The following is a 22,881-nucleotide window of genomic DNA, read 5'->3' on the forward strand; positions in this document are numbered from 1 at the left end:
AGGTTCTGTTACCCAGAATCCCTTGCAAAGCTAAAAAATTGGCAAATAAAACTCATTTTCCTCACATTTTTGTGCTGGAAAGTTCTAGAATCTGCGTGGATTAACAAATTTCCACCCACCCTGCGTTTCTCAAAGTCTTCTGAGAAAAATGGTACCTCACTTGCGTGGGTCTGCCTAGTGCCTGCATCAGGAAACGGGGCAAAACACAACATGGTCGCACCTCAATTTCGCAGTGAAAAATTGGCCTTTTTTTGGCAATGTGCCTACCTGTCGTTTTTGAACCCTAGCTCTGCCGGCACCTAGGAAAACCTAGCAAACCTATACATTTGTTAAAAGTAGACACCCAGGGAAATTCAGGATGGGGTGACTCGACTGCCTCCCATCAGGTTCTGTTACCCAGAATCCCTTGCAAAGCTAAACAATTGACAAAAAAAACGCATTTTCCTCACATTTCTGTGGTAGAAAGTTCTGGAATCTGCATGGATCAACACATTTCTACCCACCCCGCGTTCCCCAAAGTCTTTTGAGAAAAATGGCACCTCACTTGCGTGGGTCTGCCTAGTGCCTGCCTCAGGAAATGGTGCAAAACGCAACGTGGTCACACCTCAATTTCGCAGTGAAAAATGGACCTTTTTTGGCAAAGTGTCTACCTGTCGTTTTTGAACCCTAGCTCTGCCTGAACCTAGGAAAACCTAGCAAACATATACATTTTTTAAAAGTAGACACCAAGGGCAATTCAGGATGGGGTGACTCAACTGCCTCCCACTAGGTTCTGTTACCCAGAATCCCTTACAAAGCTAAAAAATTGACAAAAAACGTCTTTTTCTCACATATCTGTGGAAGAAAGTTCTGGAATCCGCGTGGATCAACAAATTTCCTCCCACCCTGCATTCCCCAAAGTCTTCTGAGAAAAATGGTATCTCACTTGCGTGGGTCTGCACAGTGCCTGCGTCAGGAAAGGGCGCAAAAGGCAACATGGTCGCTCCTCCATTTTGCATGGAAAAATGGGCCTTTTTTGACAAAGTGCCTACCTGTCGTTTTTTAACCCTAGCTCTGCCGGCACCTAGGGAAACCTAGCAAACCTATACATTTTTGAAAACTAGACACCCAGGGAAATTCAGGATAGGATGACTTGACCGCCTCCCACCAGGTTATGTTACCCAGAATCCCTTGCAAAGCTAGGAAATTGACAAAAAAAACACCTTTTCCTCAAATTTCTGTGGTAGAAAGTTCTGGAATCTGCGTGGATCAACAAATTTCCTCCCACCCCGCGTTCCCCAAAGTCTTCTGAGAAAAATGGTACCTCACTTGCATGGGTCTGCCTAGTGCCTGCGTCAGGAAAGTGCGCAAATCGCAACGTGGTTGCTCCTCAATTTCGCATTGAAAAATGGGCCTTTTTTGGCAAGTGCTTACCTGTCGTTTTTTAACCCTAGCTCTGCCGGCACCAAGGGAAACCTAGCAAACCTATACATTTTTGAAAAATAGACACCCAGGGGAATTCAGGATGGGGTGACTCAACTGCCTCCCATCAGGTTCTGTTACCCAGAATCCCTTGCACAGCTAAAAAATTGACAAAAAAACACATTTTCCTCACATTTCTGTGGTAGAAAGATCTGGAATCTGCGTGGATCAACAAATTTCCTCCCACCCCGCGTTCCCCAAAGTCTTCTGCAAAAAATGGTACCTCACTTGCGTGGGTCTGCCTAGTGCCTGCATCAGGAAATGGCGCAAAACGCAACGTGGTCACACCTCAATTTTGCATTGAAAAATTGGCCTTTTTTGGCAAAGTGCCTACCTGTCGTTTTTGTACCCTAGCTCTGCCGGCACCTAGGGAAACCTAGGAAACCTATACATTTTTGAAAAGTAGACACCCTGGGGAATCCATGATGGGGTGACTTGACTGCTTCCCACCAGGTTCTGTTACCCACAATTCCTTGCAAACCTAAAAAAATATACAAAAAAACACATTTTCCCCCCATTTCTGTGGTGGAAAGTTCTGGAATCTGTGTGGATCCACACATTTCCTTCCATCCTGCGTTCCCCGAAGTCTTCTGAGAAAAATGGTACCCCACTTGTGTGAGTCGGCCTAGTGCCTGCGACAGGAAACGGCGCAAAACGTAACGTGGTCACACCTCAATTTATCAGAGACAAATGACCATGTTTTGGCAAAGTGACTGGCTGGAGTTATTGAACCCTAGCTCTGCCGGTACCTAGAGAAACCTAGCAAACCTATACATTTTTGAAAAGTAGACACCCAGGGAGATTCAGGATGGGGTGACTCGACTGCCTCCCACTAGGTTCTGTTACCCAGAATCCTTTGCAAAGCTAATAAATTGGCAAAAAAACGCATTTTCCTCAAATTTCTGTGGTGGAAAGTTCTGGAATCTTTGTGGATCAACAAATTTCCACCCACCCCGCGTTTCCCAAAGTCTTCTGCGAAAAATGGTACCTCACTTGCGTGGGTCTGCCTAGTACCTGCATCAGGAAATGTCGCAAAACGCAACGTGGTCACACCACAATTTCGCAGTGAAAAATGGGCCTTTTTTGGCAAAGTGCCTACCTGTCGTTTTTTAACCCTAGCTCTGCCGGCTCCTAGGGAAACCTAGCAAACCTATACATTTTTAAAACCTAGACACCCAGGGAAATTCAGGATGGGGTGACTTGACTGCCTCCCACCAGGTTCTGTTACCCAGAATCCCTTGCAAAGCTAAAAAATTGACAAACAAAAACGCATTTTTCTCACATTTCTGTGGTAGAAAGTTCTGGAATCTGCGTGGATCAACAAATTTCCTCCCACCCCGCGTTCCCCTAAGTCTTCTGAGAAAAATGGTACCTCACTTGCATGGGTCTGCCTAGTGCCTGCGTCAGGAAAGGGCGCAAAACGCAACGTGGTCGCTCCTCAATTTCGCATTGAAAAATGGGCCTTTTTTTGTCAAAGTGCCTACCTGTCGTTTTTGAACCCTAGCTCTGCCGGCACCTAGGGAAACCTAGCAAACCTATACATTTTTGAAAAGTAGACACCCAGGGAAATTAAGGATGGGGTGACTCAACTGCCTCCCGCCAGGTTCTGTTACCCAAAATCCCTTGCAAAGCTAAAGAAATGACAAAATAAACGCATTTTCTGTGGTAGAAAGTTCTGGAATCTGCATGGCTCAACAAACTTCCTCTAACCCAGCGTTCCCCAAAGTCTTCTGAGAAAAATGGTACCTCACTTGCGTGGGTCTGCCTAGTGCCTGCATCAGGAAACGGCGCAAAACACAACATGGTCGCACCTCAATTTTGCAGTCAAAAATGGGCCTTATTTTGGCAATGTGCCTACCTGTCGTTTTTTTAACCCTTGCTCTGCCGGCACCTAGGAAAACCTAGCAAACCTATACATTTTTTAAAAGTAGACACCCAGGGGAATTCAGGACGGGGTGACTCGACTGCCTCCCATCAGGTTCTGTTACCCAGAATCCCTTGCAAAGCTAAACAAATGACAAAAAAACGCATTTTACTCACATTTCTGTGGTAGAAAGTTCTGGAATATGCGTGGATCAACACATTTCTACCCACCCCGCATTCCCCAAAGTCTTTTGACAAAAATGGTACCTCACTTGCTCGGGTCTGCCTAGTGCCTGCCTCAGGAAATGGTGCAAAACGCAACGTGGTCGCACCTCAATTTCGCAGTGAAAAATGGGCCTTTTTAGGCAAAGTGTCTACCTGTAGTTTTTTAACCTTAGCTCTGCCGGACCCTAGGAAAACCTAGCAAACCTATACATTTTTAAAACGTAGACACCCAGGGCAATTCAGGATGGGGTGAGTCGACTGCCTCCCACCATGTTCTGTCACCCAGAATCCCTTACACAACTAAAATAGTGACAAAAAACGCACTTTTTATCACATTTCTGTGGTAGAAAGTTCTGGAATTTGCGTAGTTCAACAAATTTCCTCCCACCCTATGTCCCCTAAAGTCTTCTGCGAAAAATGGTACCTCACTTGCGTGGGTCTGCCTAATGCCTGCATCAGGAAATGGCACAAAACGCAACGTGGTCACACTTCAATTTCGCAGTGAAAAATCGGACTTTTTTGGCAAAGTGCCTACCTGTCGTTTTTGCACCCTAGCTCTGCCGGCACCTAGGGAAACCTAGGAAACCTATACATTTTTAAAACGTAGACACCCTGGGGAATCCATGATGGGGTGACTTGACTGCTTCCCACCAGGTTCTGTTACCCAGAATTCCTTGCAAACCTAAAAAAATGTACAAAAAACCACATTTTCCCCCTATTTCTGAGGTGGAAAGTTCTGGAATCTGCATGGATCCACAAATCTCCTTCCATCCTGTGTTCCCCGAAGTCTTCTGAGAAAAATGGTACCCCACTTGTGTGATTCGGCCAAGTGCCTGCGACAGAAACGGCGCAAAACATAATGTGGTCACACCTCAATTTCGCAGTGAAAAATGGGCCTTTTTTGGCAAAGTGCCTACCTGTCGTTTTTTAACCCTAGCTCTGCCGGCTCCTAGGGAAACCTAGCAAACCAATACATTTTTAAAACCTAGACACCCAGGGGAATTCAGGATGGGGTGACTTGACTGCCTCCCACCAGGTTCTGTTACCCAGAATCCCTTGCAAAGCTAAAAAATTGACAAACAAAAACGCATTTTTCTCACATTTCTGTGGTAGAAAGTTCTGGAATCTGCGTGGATCAACAAATTTCCTCCCACCCCGCGTTCCCCTAAGTCTTCTGAGAAAAATGGTACCTCACTTGCGTGGGTCTGCCTAGTGCCTGCATCAGGAAAGGGCGCAAACCGCAACGTGGTCGCTCCTCAATTTCGCATCGAAAAATGGGCCTTTTTTGGCAAAGTGCCTACCTGTCATTTTTTAACCCTAGCTCTGCCGGCACCTAGGGAAACCTAGCAAACCTATACATTTTTGAAAACTAGACACCCAGGGAAATTTAGAATGGGGTGTCTCGACAGCCTCCCACCAGGTTCTGTTACCCAGAATTTCTTGAAAACTAAAAAATTGACAAACAAAACGCATTTTCCTCACATTTCTGTGGGGGAAAGTTCTGGAATCTGCGTGGATCAACAAATTTCCACCCACCCAGTGTTCCCCCAGGTCTCCCGAAAAAAATGGTACCTCACTTGCGTGGGTGGCTCAAGGACCCACAACAGGCAAGGGCCCAAAACCTAATGAGGCAACATCAAAATTACCTATCACAAAGCAACCTGTTTTTTTAAGGGGGTTCCCATGCGTTCTTGGCCCTGGGCTCGGCGGCCATCTAGGGAAACCTACGTAACCCACACATTTCTGGAAACTAGACACCCAGGGTAGTCCAGTGAGGTATGGCTTGCATGGGTCCCTCATCATTCTCCTACACAGAATCCACTGCAAAGCTCACATTTTGCTAAAAAATTCACTTTTTTCTCAGATTTCTGTGTGGTAAAGTTGTGGAATCTGCGTGGATCCTCAAATTTCCTCCCACCCAGCGTTCCCCCAGGTCTCCCGATAAAAATGGTACCTCACTTGTGTGGGTAGGCATAGTGGCTGCAACAGAAAAAGGATCAAATCCTACGGTGGAGACTTAAAAGTTGCCTTCAGCAAAACTACCTTATTTTTGAAGGGGGGGCACCTGAGTTTTTGGCCCGGGGCTCGGCGGCCATCTTGGGAAACTAGCCAACCCAAACAGTTCTGAAAACTAGACACCTGGGGAAGTCCAGCGAGGTATGGCATGCATTGGTCGCCCAACGTTTTCCTACCCAGAATTCCCTGAAAACCTTAAAATTATGTTAAAAAACACTTTTCAATACATTTTTGCGTGAGATCCCCGTGCCGGCACAATTGTCCTACCACCCAGCGTTCCCCTTGTTCTCCCAAGTAAAATGATACCTCACATGTGTGGGTGGGCCAAAGGCCTGTGTCTAGGATGACCCCAAAACAGTAGAATTCTCGGCGCTTTCTTGTAAATACCAAACGCTACAATTTTTTAAAAAATACATTTTTGGCCTGTTCTGCTTTGACCCACCCACACAAGTGACCTATCATTTTACTCGGGAGTACAAGGGGAATGCTGGGTGGTAGAACATTTGTGCCGGCACGGAGAGCCCACGCAAAAATGTATGGAAAAGTATTTTTTTAACCTAATTTTAAGGTTTGCAGGGAATTCTGGGTAGGAAAACGTTGGGAGACCCATGCATGCCATACCTCTATGGACTCCCCCGGGTGTCTAGTTTTCAGAACTGTTTGGGTTTGGTAGTTTCCCAAGATGGCCACCGAGCCTGGGGCAAAAAACTCAGGTGCCCCCCACAAAATAAGGTAGATTTGCTGTAGGTAATTTTTAAGTCTCCACCGTCCGATTTGGGCCTTTTCCATTTGCAGCCACTATGCCTACCCACGCAAGTCAGGTACCATTTTTATCGGGAGACCTGGAGGAACGCTGGGTGGGAGAATATTTGAGGATCCACGCAGATTCCACAACTTTACCACTCAGAAATGTGAGAAAAAATCGATTTTGTTTGCAAAATTTGAGCTTTGCTGTGGATTCTGGGTAGGAGAATGATGAGGGACCCACGCAAGCCATACCTTGCTGGAGTCCCCCGGGTGTCTAGTTTCCAGAAATGTGTGGGTTAGGTAGGTTTCCCTAGATGGCCACCGAGTTTCGGGTCAAAAAATCATGGGAACCCCCTTGGAAAACCAAATTGTTTTGACTGAATTAAGTTTTCAGTTCAACGGCGTGAGATTCTTGGGACAATATTGCATGGAAATTGTGACAGACATTTTCAAGTTTGCAGGACATTGTGGATAAAAAAATAACTTAGAATTCACAAGAAAGACATGACCATATACTCCCATGGATTAACAATAATATCTACATTTAGTAAGTTATTTATAGCTGTAATGTACACCTTAACAGAGTTGCTCAAAAGTCAAACATTTCAGCACGGCTATCTATTCCTCAAACACACACACATACAGGTTGGCTTTGGCACGAGGGCGAGTGATGGTTCAGCACTTAAAATTTTATTAACAAGATATTTAAAAGAAATTAAATGCTCTGTCAATAAATAAATGCATAAAAACCGAACCAGTGAATCGCAACTCGTGAGCTGGAAAGCCATGACAAGCACCAACCGTTTTACAGGCCATTCACGCACCTTTCATACCTGATACACACCAGACCATTGACACCATCTGGAAGGAAAAGCAACACATTACAACATTCACAAAAAGGGGCAAGGTACACCCTACTTCAGAAAGAAAAAAAAGACAAATATTACTGCACAGCCATCTAATCCGCAAGCACACACACATACTGGTTGGATTTGGGACGAGGGTGAGTGATGATTCAGTACATACAATTGTATTCGCAAGTTATTTCACAAAAATGAAATGCACTGCGAATATTTGAAAGTATGAGAAACTGAACCACTGACTCACAGCTCGTGAGCTGTAAAGCCACGTCAAGGCACCAACCTCTTTACAGGCCATTCATACACCTTTCATACGTGTGACACATACAAAACATTCACACCGCCAGCTGCGGGCCCATCACATTACAACACTCACACCAGCAGACAGCGCCATTCAAGGGCCCATCACTTTCACACGCACACATTCCTGACACAGCAACTACAGAAAATGATGGACTGCGTGGGGTGTCTCTCAACTAGCAGTGTGTGTAGTGACCAACAGAAAGTAACTACTCACACACCGCCAGCTGAGCGCAAGTCCACCCACACCACCATCCAAGTACCAGGCCATGCACGCCACCAGCCAAGCACCACTCCACGCACACCGCCAGCCAAGCGTCACTCCACACACACCGCCAGCCAAGCACCAATTCACGCACACCGCCAGCCAAGCACCACTCCACGCACACCACCAGCCAAGCGCCACTCCGCGCACACCTCTAGCCAAGCGCCACTCCACGCATTCCGCCAGCCTAGCACCACTCCACGCACACCACCAGCCAAGCGCCACTCCATGCACACCATCAGCCAAGCACCACTCCACGCACACCGCCAGACAAGCGCCACTCCACACACACCGCCAGCCAAGCACCACTCCACACACACATCCAGCCAAGCGCCACTCCACACACACCGACAGCCAAGCACCACTCCACGCATACCACCAGCCAAGCGCCACTCCACACACACCACCAGCCAAGCGCCACTCCACGCACACCGCCAGCCAAGTACCACTCCATGCACACTGCCAGCCAAGCACCACTCCACACACACCTCCAGCCAAGCGCCACTCCACGCACACCGACAGCCAAGCGCCACTCCACGCACACGACAAGCCAAGCGCCACTCCACGCACACCAACAGCCAAGCACCACTCCACGCACACCGACAGCCAAGCACCACTCCACGCACACCACCAGCCAAGCGCCACTCCACGCACACCGCCAGCCAAGCACCAGCCTACGCACACCGCCATCACATTTTGAATTTTTTTAAACAAAACAAACACAATAATTGCAAATAGATAAAAATCTAGTAACACAAAATCTGTAACTAAATACATTGCACAAATGCCAACCTTAAAAAAGAATACAAATTATTTAAAAAACACAGACCAGGCAGTACATTTTACCACTCATGGATACTCCTAAAAATTATTTTGTGCGTGGTAAGCTCTATAACAAGCAGGCACACACAGCCCAGGGTTAGAAGGACACCCAGGGCAGTAAAGACAAGTCTTCTTCCGCAAACCTCTTCACCAACAGACTCTACATCTCCTAGTGGGAAAGTGTTTTGTAGATGTGGGAGGAATGTAATCAGGAAAGTGGCGATCTTCAATCGAGCCACATCGTCCACCACTCCAAATCTAGGAACACTTACTCACTCCACAACAACAAGGCTAGATATCACAGAGTGCTGAAACTAAAGAAATGTCAACTTTGACCCAGGAGAACACTCCTTGAACACAATAAAAGCATTGAAAGATGCTAAGTTGAAAAAATGGATGGTCAACTTCTTATACCAAACATAAGCCTTCCGAATAGCAGTGTATGGTTCCAACCTCTGATCTACTCTGTCAACACCACCCATGTGCTTATTGTAGTCCAGAATGCACACAGGTTTGTGCACTTCAGCAACCTGACCCCAAACTGGCAGAGGTGAAGTACAATCATCATGGATGGTAGTCAGCATGTACACATCCCTCCTGTCCACAAATTTCACAGCTAGTAGTTCGCCTCAACGTAAGGAACTGCACTGACCCCTCTGAAGTTTCTTGCAAACAAGCTCCTTTGGAAAACCTTTGCGGTTAGAGCGGATTGTGCCACATGCAAAAGTGTCCACTTTAAACAATTCCTTAAACAATTGCACAGCAGTGTAGAAGTTATCAAGTTACAAATGGTGGCCTCTTGCACCATCGGCACAGCAGTGTCCTCCTCTAAAACAGGCCCTTCATCTGCACTGAGAGTACCTTCATCATCCGATGATTCCATGTGGAGAGAAAACTCACTGCCAGAATCTTCCCCTCCCTCCTCTCCCTCAGACGCACTGTCAGTGTCATAATCCGGCTCAGAGGAAGACTCAAGAAGCATACCAACCACCTGCTGAGCAGTCATTCTACGGCTAGCCATAATGATTACTAATAAAAGTAAATTGTCACACAAGTCAACAACAACAATCACTATGTAAAATAAACAATGAATACAATTCCCCCTTAACAAAAATACCTATACACTGCAAAACAAAACCACTCACTTGCCTGAAGCAGCTAAACTCACCACCACGTACTAAGCACAGACTCAGTATGGATCAAAAATATCCCACTAAAAAAGAAAGAGAAAACAAAAATACACATAAGACAATGCAAAACACATCACAAAGAATTTCATGCTCAAAACAGTAACTAAATGCCACTATGACACCGCTTACAAAATGTTTTTTACATACATTGCAATATTACTAATTTGGAGTACATACAACAAAAATATTTTTTCTTACCTAAAAAATGCAACTACACAAAACTGCAGAACAACCACTGTCGAAACCACAAACAGGAAGCAAAAGCTTTACACTAGATTTAAAAAGAAGAAAAACATTAGAATCACATATTCAAAAAATGCACTAGTCCACCTGCCAAGCTAAGGGGTAGGTGGGCCTAACAGTATAAAATCAAAAGGGGAGCAACCCTTGCCCATGAGGCCACCCCCACCAAAACAAAATTTTTAAAAACTCTGGTGTATAGTGGCTTCTGCCCCCCCTTGGGAACAGATGGGACCAAACACAGTCTGCTACTCTACCACTCAAAGAGGCAGTAAAGGCAACAATCATCCTCCCATAAAGGGGGAATGACCCATGTCCAAGGGGCGGATGCCCAACATAAAAATAAACCCTGGTGCCCTAGTGACCCATTAAAAACCCAGCAAAACTGCCCTTCAAGGTAACACCAAAAGGGGGATGATGGACGGAGCCCTTGAGCAAATCTAACACTCACCCCCAGTCAACTGATCTTGGTTTAATCCATCATCATTATTTAGCTCAATTCACCAACCCAGGTTAGACATGGCCAAATGCAAATCAGACTGACCCTTTGTGCTTTGATTGTCCTAAGTTGGCAGACGTGGGTCCCTTGCTCACTTTTCCACTGGACTCAAGCTAACCTGGCTGATAACGGCTGATTAGCCAGTAACCCGTCCCATTATGGTTGTTTCCGGGCCAGGTAAGATATGGCTTGGCAGTTCGGGCTGGACTGCTCCCATGAGGCATAGGGTCAGACTAATTTGCATATGGCCATGTCTGAACTGGGGTGCTGCAGTGAGCTACAACCTAACATCATGGGCATACCAAAATGGCAAGGCAAAATATTTGTGCCAAAAAAGGGTAGTGACCTTTGCCCAAGGGGACACTCACCACTACATTTACACAATTGGCACAGTGTGTCAAACAAATTATTACCACTTTTATTTTGCCCCCCCCAAGGGGGGCAAACAAAGCTAAAAGGATGGCCTCCAAACATAAACAAAAAAAGTGGGCATCCAAAAAAGGCCCCCAAGGGGAGTGACCCTTGTCCAAGGGGCCACTCCCCAGCACATCCCTAAATGTAAAATAAATTTGCCCCCAAGAGGAGAGCAACCCTAGTCTTAGATGGCCGCTCCCCTACACAAAAAACAAAAATGTGGGCTACCTAAAATGGCCCCCAAGGGGAGTAACCCATGCCAAAGTGTCACATCCTTTATATTTTAGAAAAATTAGACTCCCCTGGAGGTAGCCAAAGGCTTACAAAATAGCCCCTAAAGGGGAGCGACCCTTGCCTAAGGGGTAAATAAAACATTTTTTTGAAGACCTAAAATGGCCCCCATGAGAGTGGCCCTTGCCCAAACAATGCCCCATTTTATATATTTTATTCAAAATATAAATATGCCCCCTAAAGGGGAGCGACCCTTGCCTAAGGGGTCGCTCCCCAAAACTAAATAGAACACCTAAAATGGCCCCGTGAGAGTGGCCCTTGCCCAAGGGGCCACTCTCCAAAACAATGCCCGATTTTTTCATTTTTTTAAAAATAATTAAATAAAGTTGCGCCCCCTCCCGGGTGGCCAACAACTTAAAAGATATGCCCCCTAAAGGGGAGCGACCCTTGTCCAAGGGGCCGCTCCCCAAACCAACAAACTTTGCAATTTTTCACACAAAAAAAAAATCCCCGGTGTCTAGTGGGCATTCCTGCTGCACGATCGCATGATCGTGCAGCAGGAATGCTCTAAAGAGGCATCGAGGGAAAGGAAAACCCTTTCCTTTCCCCCGATGCCTCTATAGTTTAAATACTCCCCGCCCCAGCCCCCAAACTTACCTGTTTCTCCTCCGACGCGCAGGAAGCAATTGGCTTCCGTGCGCGTCGGAGGAGAAAGGGAACCTCCAATGATGTCAGCGCACCTCGCGCGCTGATGTCATTGATGACGCGGGCGCGGGGGGAGGCAGGGGAAGGTCTTCCCCTGCCTTCCCCGCAGAAATGAAGGAAATCGGGCACCCGCGAGGGGGAGCGCTGGTGCTCCCCCCGCGGGTGGGGCTCATGACGAGCTGAGCTCGTCATGAGCACCCGAGCACTGTATGCCATGACGAGCTGAGCTCGTCATGAGCATACAAGGGGTTAAAACACATTAGAACCAAATGGTATTTACAGTACATAAAAAGAATAAGCAATTATTATAACAGTGTCAGTCTTTTTCCTTGTCAGCTGTATTGCTGTTCAGACTTAGCATTTTCTTCTCCACTTGTCTTAAAAATTTTACAAAGCGACAATTAAGCTGCGTGTCCTCGGGTCCAAAGCATGCCAACACAGCTTGTCTCCGTGTGTGAATGCCTCTCTGGTTAAAAAGTGGTTTTAGAAGCCGTCTCCTTTCCTCTGTTAGATCTTTACATGTGCAGAGGAGATGCAGCATATCGTCTTGCAATGTCCCACATAAACGGCAATTAGAATCAGCATAGCCAATGTGGAAAGTGCTTTGTGCATGGCAACAAGCTTAATCTGTTTTTTTTAAATAGAATTTTTGTATGTTTGGCAAAACCCAAAGCTAGATACTTTTGTGCAGCCAGAGAGGAATAGGTACCCAGAATCATCCAGCCATGCGACCTCCTTTTTAGGGCTGCCTTATCTTCAATCCAAGATTCATTCCATACTATTTTCTTTGTTAGTTTTTTAAGGAGGAAGAGGCTTGTGGGAGGTGCCCAAAGTTCGGTAAGACCCAGAGTTGACACGCTTGTTGCTAAATATTTTGCCATTGATGATGACTCTTTCTGTTGTAGCTCAGTCCACAAGTGCCAATTTAGGGTACCTGGTTTGGATTTCCTTACTTTGTCCCAGAAAATGACTATCGCACCTTTCCTTGCAATGGTCTGTTTTTGCACACCAAACTCAAGCCTAATTTGTGCTGGAGAGACTCGTGTTGGTAGAGCAAAAATTATTCTGTACACTTTTGCGACCACAGCATCCAAGAGCTTCGAGTCCATCCCCCTCTTGCCTCGCTTATTGTGTGTAGGAGTTGTGCCCGTGTAACTTCAACCAGAGGAGTGAGTGAGGGGTCCGTCAGTCTGGAATTGAGGTTTCTCACTGAGGCTGCTAAGGCTATGCCTTTCCTTTTAATTCTATATCTTTGGGTTACAAAGTGCCCACCTTAATCCATGATCACCCCCAAATATTTGTACTCTGTAGCTGAATCTATATGAATCTTATCCCAAAACCAGACAGGTGTTTTCTTAAGGTTCTTTTTAATTGTCATGTTTTTTTTTTCCAAGTTGATACTTAGGTCATTAGCCTCAGAGTATTGAAACGTGATATCAAGAAGACGCTGTAGACCCACCTTCATTTGGCTGATCAATACTAGGTCATCAGCGTAGTTAAAGCTTTTCTTCTCAAACGGAATACATTTGGATCGGTTGGAATGGAGGACTTTAATATAACAGGGAAATAGGGTGGTGCCAGAGGAGAACTGAAGCAAAAACCTTTTTAAGGACTTCATGCAGAAAAGAGTGGCCCTAACTATGGCAGCACACATCAATATAGAGAAAATTGTAAAATCTTTTAGCATTTGTCCATGGAATGGGAATGGGCTGCTACATAATAAAAAAAAGAGTCAAACTGGTTTACAAATTTTAAAAGATGCAGGGATTGCTAGGGTATTGTTGCTATAGACACCTGTCCCATATAGTCAGTTACATTTTTTTGGAAGGGGGCCGGCCCCTGAGTGGCAGTGTTCGGTCGTACTGTCCCCACAGGGACCCCCCTCTCCCAGGAACGTGCCTAGCGCTCGGGTCGGACCCTCAGCTGTGGGGGTCAGGCATTTGTAGTCGTACACACAAGAGGTCTCCCAATACCACAGACGGACACCACACGGGACGTGAAGGGTCAAGAAGTTCTTTATATATATCACACTTTTGAATAGGTCAAGTAAATCACAGGGATCGGGGATAGGGAGGTCAAATCTGCTCCGAGGGTTAAAGGGATATGAGCAGAGTTCGGATTGTGAAGTTTAGTGACAACTTCAGCTACTCACGATCTTCTTTGAGGGTAGGATTAGGAGTCCTGGAAGTCTGTGTAATGTTGAACTTATTGTCCCTGCCGGGATGAGAGGGCGTACCCGGTGCGTGCCTCACAATCCTCGAGTCCGCTTGGGTCCTTGCTTTAGGGCGGCCGCTACTGTGTAAAACTCACAATCCTCGAGTCCGCTTGAATCTTTACTTTAGGGCAGCCGCTGCTGCGCGGGACTCACAATCCTCGAGTCCGCTTGTGTCCTTACTCTAGGGTGGCCGCTGCTGCGCGGGACTTACAATCCTCGAGTCCGCTTGTGTCCTTACTCTAGGCCAGCCGCTACTGCGCGGGACTCACAATCCTCGAGTCCGCTTGTGTCCTTACTCTAGGGCTCTGGATGATATGCTCCACAGTACGCTTCTCACTCTGGGGTCTGGATGATATGCTCCGGAGTACGCTTCTCCCTTTGGGCTCTGGATGATATGCGTCGGAGTACGCTTCTCACTCTGGGCTCTGGATGATATGCTCCGGAGTACGCTTCTCACTCTGGGCTCTGGATGATATACTCCGGAGTATTCTTCTCCCTCTGGGATCTGGATGATATGCTCCGGAGTACGCTTCTCACTCTGGGTTCTGAATGATATGCTCCGGAGTACGCTTCTCACTCTGGGTTCGGGATGATATGCTCCGGAGTACACTTCGTACTCGTTACTCTGGGGGGTACGTCCCGAAGTACGTTCCGTACTCGTTGCTCCGGAGAGTATGGGACGGAGCCACGACAGTGTCAGCAGGGTTCTCGGGGGCAAAGGGGCAGAACTGCGACAGAGTCCGCAGGGCTCGCCAGGTCAAAAGGGGCAAAGCCGCGACAGAGTCCGCAGGGCTCGCCAGGTCAAAGGGGCAGAACCGCGACAGAGTCCGCAGGGCTCACCAGGTCAAAAGGGGCAAAGCCGCGACAGAGTCCGCAGGGCTCACCAGGTCAAAAGGGGCAAAGCCGCGACAGAGTCCGCAGGGCTCGCCAGGTCAAAGGGGCAGAGCCGCGACAGAGTCCGCAGGGCTCTCCCGGTCCAGGAACGCAGAGCCGCGACCACGTCGGCAGGCCTCTTCGGATTCCAAACAACGAACCCCCTTTGCTGTACAAAAGCCCCAGTTATAGGGCTTCCAGTCCTTTGAAGTCCTTGGAACTCGCCAGTCAGGCCCTGGGGGTTCTTCCCCGGCGTGTCCCGCTTCTGGCCAGCTGGCACCTCATTTTTCTCTCCTGGGTGTGAGGGACAGCAGACGACCAGCGGGGGCTGGAGCCGGCCTCTCGGCAACAGGATGTTTCACGGCACTCCTCCGCCCTCTTCCTTTGGCATTTGCCGGCCATCGCCAGGCGGGGAGATCACTCGGCCGGTGGTCTCAGTGTTGGGGGGAGGGGAGTCAGGGAGCCCCCTTGGACAGAGTGTATCTTACGCTGGGGGTCGCTGTGGGTCCTTGATAGGGGTAAGGTCTCAGGGTCCTGGGGGAAGGGCGCTACTCGGGCGTTGTGGTGGCTTCCCCGGGGTCGGGGAAATCTGGGTTGGAGTAGGGGGGCTTCTTGCTCCAGAAAGGGACCTGCACGGGGGGGTTTGGGGGAGAAGAGGTTCGGGGCCCACGCCAAGGTGGTCAGGTCTAACACATTTATTAGGAGAAAGATGCCTCATCCAATAAACAGGAAAAGACAGTTAGAGGTACGAGTATTATGATTAATAAATCTCCACTACAATAACAGTGGTCAAATCTGATCACATGGGAAGATGAGCAGCAGGTGCACTTAATATAATATAATTCTTTCTTTATTCGGTTTTAGACATTGCAAAACCATAAAAGCAACAACTTAAGTTTACACAGTTACATGTTTAAAAAGTAACAAAACTATAATAGAAAATATTTTAACAGGATACTAAAACTTAATAGCGGATGAACAATTATAGCAATGGATTCAAACATTGACTACCTCTCTGTTTATCATGTCATTGAAATTAAAATAGACGGCATGATATCACCATATATTTTTGCCGGAGACTTGAATATGGCATGTGAACCCTTAGATCAATAAACTAACAAATGTTCCAATTACTAACCTAAACTGGGAGATGTGATGCAAAGCTTGATGCAGATCTAATAATAAATGTTTGCACTTTCAAGAACAAATACAGAACAGATTTGGAAAATGTGACTCTCTAAAAAGAGGTAGACTTCTCCAGCCTTTTAGTTCAGAGGAAAAAGTTCAGTCAGACCGCAATCCACACGCCTCCCACCTTTTAAGTTGTATTTCATGATTTTAACAACCGTCGTCTACCTCCTTTTCACACAATTTGCACAAAACTCTTCAATCTCAACTGATTGTGAACATGAGATTACTCTTGTTTTTATTTATTCTGTTTTATATACACTGTTGCAAAGGTTTTAATTAATCATGCAAAATAAACTTACTTATTTACTTACTTACTTAATGTGTGCTGTGTCCCAGACCAGGCCTACCAGTGTCTATGTTTTGCAGTCTGTGCTCAAGAGGAGAGCAAATACGAGACCAAGAATATGCCAGCCCACTACCTCTGCCCTGTTCCCATGATGCACTGGGCCAGGGACAGACTAATTTGCATATAGCCAGGTTCTGAACTGGGATGGTGCAGTGAGCTAAAAAACGGTGATGGATCAAGCCCTGATCTGTTGACTGGGTAGGAGTCTTCTGATTAACTCAGATACTCTGTCCATCACCACCCCCTTTTTGTAATTATTTTGGCCACCATGAGTGTGGAAGGGTATGCTCAGACGTGAGTCCCTTGCTCATTGCACCATCAGGATTCAAGCAAGCCGGGCCGAAGACGGCTGTAATGCCAGAAACCGGTCCCCGGAAGCTTGTTTCCTTTCCAGTGAAGAATTGGCTTGGTAGTTTGGTCTGCCCTGTTCCCATGATGCACTGGGCCAGGGACAGACTAATTTGCATATAGCCAGGTTCTGAACTGGGATGGTGCAGTGAGCTAAAAAACGGTGATGGATCAAGCCCTGATCTGTTGACTGGGTAGGAGTCTTCTGAATAACTCAGATACTCTGTCCATTACCACCCCCTTTTTGTAATTATTTTGGCCACCATGAGTGTGGAAGGGTATGCTCAGACGTGAGTCCCTTGCTCATTGCACCATCAGGATTCAAGCAAGCCGGGCCGAAGACGGCTGTAATGCCAGAAACCGGTCCCCGGAAGCTTGTTTCCTTTCCAGTGAAGAATTGGCTTGGTAGTTTGGTCTGCCCTGTTCCCATGATGCACTGGGCCAGGGACAGACTAATTTGCATATAGCCAGGTTCTGAACTGGGATGGTGCAGTGAGCTAAAAAACGGTGATGGATCAAGCCCTGATCTGTTGACTGGGTAGGAGTCTCCTGATTAACTCAGATACTCTGTCCATCACCACCCCCTTTTTGTAATTATTTTGGCCACCATGAGTGTGGAAGGGTATGCTCAGACGTGAGTCCCTTGCTCATTGCACCATCAGGATTCAAGCAAGCCGGGCCGAAGACGGCTGTAATGCCAGAAACCGGTCCCCGGAAGCTTGTTTCCTTTCCAGTGAAGAATTGGCTTGGTAGTTTGGTCTGCCCTGTTCCCATGATGCACTGGGCCAGGGACAGACTAATTTGCATATAGCCAGGTTCTGAACTGGGATGGTGCAGTGAGCTAAAAAACGGTGATGGATCAAGCCCTGATCTGTTGACTGGGTAGGAGTCTTCTGATTAACTCAGATACTCTGTCCATCACCACCCCCTTTTTGTAATTATTTTGGCCACCATGAGTGTGGAAGGGTATGCTCAGACGTGAGTCCCTTGCTCATTGCACCATCAGGATTCAAGCAAGCCGGGCCGAAGACGGCTGTAATGCCAGAAACCGGTCCCCGGAAGCTTGTTTCCTTTCCAGTGAAGAATTGGCTTGGTAGTTTGGTCTGCCCTGTTCCCATGATGCACTGGGCCAGGGACAGACTAATTTGCATATAGCCAGGTTCTGAACTGGGATGGTGCAGTGAGCTAAAAAACGGTGATGGATCAAGCCCTGATCTGTTGACTGGGTAGGAGTCTTCTGATTAACTCAGATACTCTGTCCATCACCACCCCCTTTTTGTAATTATTTTGGCCACCATGAGTGTGGAAGGGTATGCTCAGACGTGAGTCCCTTGCTCATTGCACCATCAGGATTCAAGCAAGCCGGGCCGAAGACGGCTGTAATGCCAGAAACCGGTCCCCGGAAGCTTGTTTCCTTTCCAGTGAAGAATTGGCTTGGTAGTTTGGTCTGCCCTGTTCCCATGATGCACTGGGCCAGGGACAGACTAATTTGCATATAGCCAGGTTCTGAACTGGGATGGTGCAGTGAGCTAAAAAACGGTGATGGATCAAGCCCTGATCTGTTGACTGGGTAGGAGTCTTCTGATTAACTCAGATACTCTGTCCATCACCACCCCCTTTTTGTAATTATTTTGGCCACCATGAGTGTGGAAGGGTATGCTCAGACGTGAGTCCCTTGCTCATTGCACCTTCAGGATTCAAGCAAGCCGGGCCGAAGACGGCTGTAATGCCAGAAACCGGTCCCCGGAAGCTTGTTTCCTTTCCAGTGAAGAATTGGCTTGGTAGTTTGGTCTGCCCTGTTCCCATGATGCACTGGGCCAGGGACAGACTAATTTGCATATAGCCAGGTTCTGAACTGGGATGGTGCAGTGAGCTAAAAAACGGTGATGGATCAAGCCCTGATCTGTTGACTGGGTAGGAGTCTTCTGATTAACTCAGATACTCTGTCCATCACCACCCCCTTTTTGTAATTATTTTGGCCACCATGAGTGTGGAAGGGTATGCTCAGACGTGAGTCCCTTGCTCATTGCACCATCAGGATTCAAGCAAGCCGGGCCGAAGACGGCTGTAATGCCAGAAACCGGTCCCCGGAAGCTTGTTTCCTTTCCAGTGAAGAATTGGCTTGGTAGTTTGGTCTGCCCTGTTCCCATGATGCACTGGGCCAGGGACAGACTAATTTGCATATAGCCAGGTTCTGAACTGGGATGGTGCAGTGAGCTAAAAAACGGTGATGGATCAAGCCCTGATCTGTTGACTGGGTAGGAGTCTTCTGATTAACTCAGATACTCTGTCCATCACCACCCCCTTTTTGTAATTAGCCCACTACCTTAGGCATGTCTGTAGCGCAGGATTTCAGACCTTTCTTCCCTTAGAAGCTCGAAGTATCCCCTTCGACAGTATAACTGTGAAATCTGCTTAAATACATATTTTAACCATTATTGTGGAATATCAAATCTTGTGTTGCATGATGTAAAATGCTGCAATTAGCACATGAAATGTGTTACCCATTTACACAAACATAAGCAAAACTTATTTAAACAAAATCACTATTATATAATGTACTAGACTATCAAAATGAAACACAATCTCAATCTAAATGAATATATAATCTACCATACATATCATTAATATTAAACTAAAACATGCACTCATATAGGTATGAAAACTAAAAGCAGTGAAAGAAATGGGAAACCCACAAAAGGCAGGTAAAAACACAAAATACATCCCAATTATATGATCCAAATCAGACGCATAATCCACAAATCAGGTTATCGCATTTATTTAAGGAGATACAATAATATTTTATAAAGAATTTTTCTTCTTATCACGTAAATCAGAAAAAACTTACAAATATTGAACTGGCTCCTTGATATCTCTCAGGTCATGCCACATTTACACTATATATTGATAGTAATTAATCTTTTCACAATCTCTTACACTGATCCTTAAATAGTTTATTGAAGAATTGATTCCTAGAAATAATTATCTAACAGAAGAAGTTGTTGAAAACAGAATGGAGACTATCATGTGGACCAGAAAAAGCAGACAGGGACGGATGCAAAACGTACCAACTAAATGATGAGAGTAGCCTTTGGTGTAATGCTTGGTGACATAGTAGAATTATGATTACCATAAATATTTAACCCAGTCTCTATGACCATGTAGATAATAAAGCAGAAATAATATTCATAACGATATGATTTATAAAGTGTGTAGCTACTTCCACTGAAGTGTCTCATCACAAGGGTGAAGCTCCCAAAGGTCAGAACTAGACGTCATACTAATGGGCAGTATAGTTAGGCCAACTCCAACAGCCAGGTTTTTAAATTTTTGCGGAATGATAATCCTGTTTTCTCCTGTCTAATCTGAAGGGGAAGAGAGTTCCACAGTTTAGGTGCTAAAAAACTAAAGGAGCAACCCCCAAAGTGCGCTCTCTTTACAGTGGGAATGCATGCCAGCAAGATCCCAGCAGATCTTAGGTTCCTTGTAGGAGAGTAGGGCTTAAAAAAGGGGTACAAGTAATAAGGGCCTTTAGGCCAGATGTATCAAGCTATTTTGCGTTCGCAAACGCTGCGAATCGCAAAAATAGGTTGTTTGCAAACGCAAAATAGCTTGTTCCAATGTATGAAAGATTTCACAATCACCAAATTGGTATGCGCAAAAATTGCGAATTCTATTTTTGCCCATCAACAAATCTGTGAATTTTCATTTGCAGCTTCGCAATTTCAGAGTCGCAAATTGCAAATTCGCAAATATGGGGCTCGCAAATTGTGAATTTGCAAAACAATGTATGAAACATTCGCTAATTGCGAAAGCGCCAAAAATCGCAATTTTGCACTTTCAATTTACCACCAACTCAGGCCAGGTGGTAACCAGGTGCAACCTATTTAAACAGGCCCAGATTGCTTCAGTTTCTTTCACAATGGCAGCGCTGTATGTCATAGCGAGGAGGATGCGGATTCAAGCTGCAGCACAGGGAATGAGGAGGAGAAAGGAATGCATTTACAGGGTGCGCATAACTCTGTTTCAGCAGACAGAGGAAGAAATCCATGACAAATATAGACTAGACTCAGAAACAATACTAGACCTGATAGCTGACCTACAACCAATACTGGAGCATCCAACCGGTAGACCCAAGCCATACCCGCACATGTGCAGGTCCTATGGAGCTTCCAGGGGGGGATAGCTGCAGCAGGAGGGGTGTCCCACAGTTGCGTTTCATGCTTCTTGAATGCTTTCTTGGATGCAATGGTACAGAGTATACACCATTACATCAGATTCCCCACTACACAACAGGCATTGCAGCAGACCAAATTGGAATTCTACCAGATACCACAATTCCCACATGTAATTGGGGGCATTGATGGGACACATATAGCCATCTGTCCCCCCTCAGCTAATGAATATGTGTTCAGAAACAGAAAATCCTTTCATTCACTCAACATCCAGGTCATATGTATGCCTCACACATAATAACTGACATAGTGGCCAAATATCCTGGCAGTACACACAATTCATTCATATTGTGACGTCTCACTGGAGGTGAATTTGGCGAAGGATACCTGCTAGGTAAATGCATGTTACTCACTCTGATGGACTCATTAGATCTGTAGAAATAGGACAGTGATTAACCATATGCCTTTCCTCCTGTATGTGACAGTGCATACGCTGTGGGTTCCTTCAAACTCACACCATACCTCAATCCTGCAACTCAGAGTGAAAGGAAATACAATGCTGCACACAGGTCTACGCGCAATGTCATAGAGCAGGCTACTAAGGAGTAGGTTCCGCTGGCTACACAAAAGTGGAGGGGCACTGCAGTATAGGCCAGAGATCTGTTGCAAAATTGTGGCCACTTGTGCCATGCTGCACAACCTAGCAACAAACAATGGCATACCTTGGACCTCACCGATTCTGATTCTGTTGAAGAGTAGGAACCAGGTCCACATCCCAGAGCAGCAAGTGGTGTAGGTGCAGTAGATGAAGAGACGTGATGAAATAACACACAACTATTTCTAGGTGAGTAATGATGACACAAAACCTTAACATCAGGTAAAATGTGTGCACACAGCCTTCAACTCATGACTTGTGTGTGGCTTTTGTTGTTCAACATGGCATGCATACAGTCCATGCAAAAATTTCAAAATGTTTGCTCATATGCCATGGGTTAACTCACCCATTTGCATGCATTAGCCACAACAAAGTCTATTTATTGCGCCCACGCACAGCACTTGAACGGTCAATGTTCACACTGCCCTCCCTTGATGAGTCTTCGGATGCTGTTCCTTGCCTTACACTCCGCCGTCTGGGTTCAGTCACCGGTGGAGTAATGCTGCTGCAGCTGGAGGCCTCCCCGCTGTCCCCTGCACCCAGAATACATGTTCCAGCTATGTTGGCTGTATGTAGCTGTTCAACAGCAGTGGTGACCTGCACCAACCCCCTGGCAACATCCCGGCTGCAGTGTGCCATTTACCCCTGCTTGGACACAGTGCCTCTGAAAAGGACAGCTGTGGCATTGCACAGATGGTTAACCGCCTTGGTGTGACCATCCAGATGGCTAAATAGGCATTGCTTTCCCTGCGTCTGAAGGCATGGTCCCTCCGCATGGTGGTACAGAGCTCTTTGATGGCTACAGGCATGTCGTTAATACTGTCTACATTAGCCCTATGACCCTCTGTCACAGTGTTATTGAGCTCCCTGATGCCGTCATTGATGTCAGTCATATTGTGATTTAGGGACACCAGCTGCCTTTGCATTGACTGCCTGTTTTTAATTGCAGCAGCTGCACCTTCACCATGGTACCCTCCAGCCCAGAGAAGACAGAGGATTTCTCTCCTTTACCAGCGGCATGTTGTGCCCTTGCTCTACGTCTTATGCGACTGCTGTTTTTACGCTCACAGGAGACTGCTTATTTTGACACCGTGCCTGCTCTTCGGGCCTTGACTGTGGCTCATCCTGGATGGCTTCCACTCCTGCCTCCATCTCCTGTACTGGAGCAACAGTGTACCTGCGTGGTCTTGGTGCAGGTCTTGTTTGTGTTGTGTGGTCTGACTCCTCTTCCCCAGCCTAT

At 46.5% G+C, this 22,881-nt stretch overlaps 1 long non-coding RNA gene across 2 annotated transcripts in view; it reads left to right on the forward strand.

Annotated features, from left to right (window-relative positions):
* LOC144791436 (uncharacterized) overlaps window positions 1-22,881 on the forward strand; it is a 269,139-nt gene that overhangs the window by 229,474 nt on the left and 16,784 nt on the right. The window contains exon 3 of one of the 2 annotated variants that reach the window (XR_013602385.1): window positions 22,591-22,701. The exons of the other annotated variant lie outside the window; for it this stretch is intronic. This is a non-coding gene — a long non-coding RNA (uncharacterized LOC144791436). Of the gene's footprint in view, window positions 1-22,590; window positions 22,702-22,881 lie in introns of those variants that run through there. 2 annotated transcript variants of the gene reach the window in all.

This window comes from Lissotriton helveticus, chromosome 11 (assembly GCF_964261635.1).
Source record: "Lissotriton helveticus chromosome 11, aLisHel1.1, whole genome shotgun sequence".
NCBI classification, from domain to species: Eukaryota; Metazoa; Chordata; class Amphibia; order Caudata; family Salamandridae; genus Lissotriton; species Lissotriton helveticus.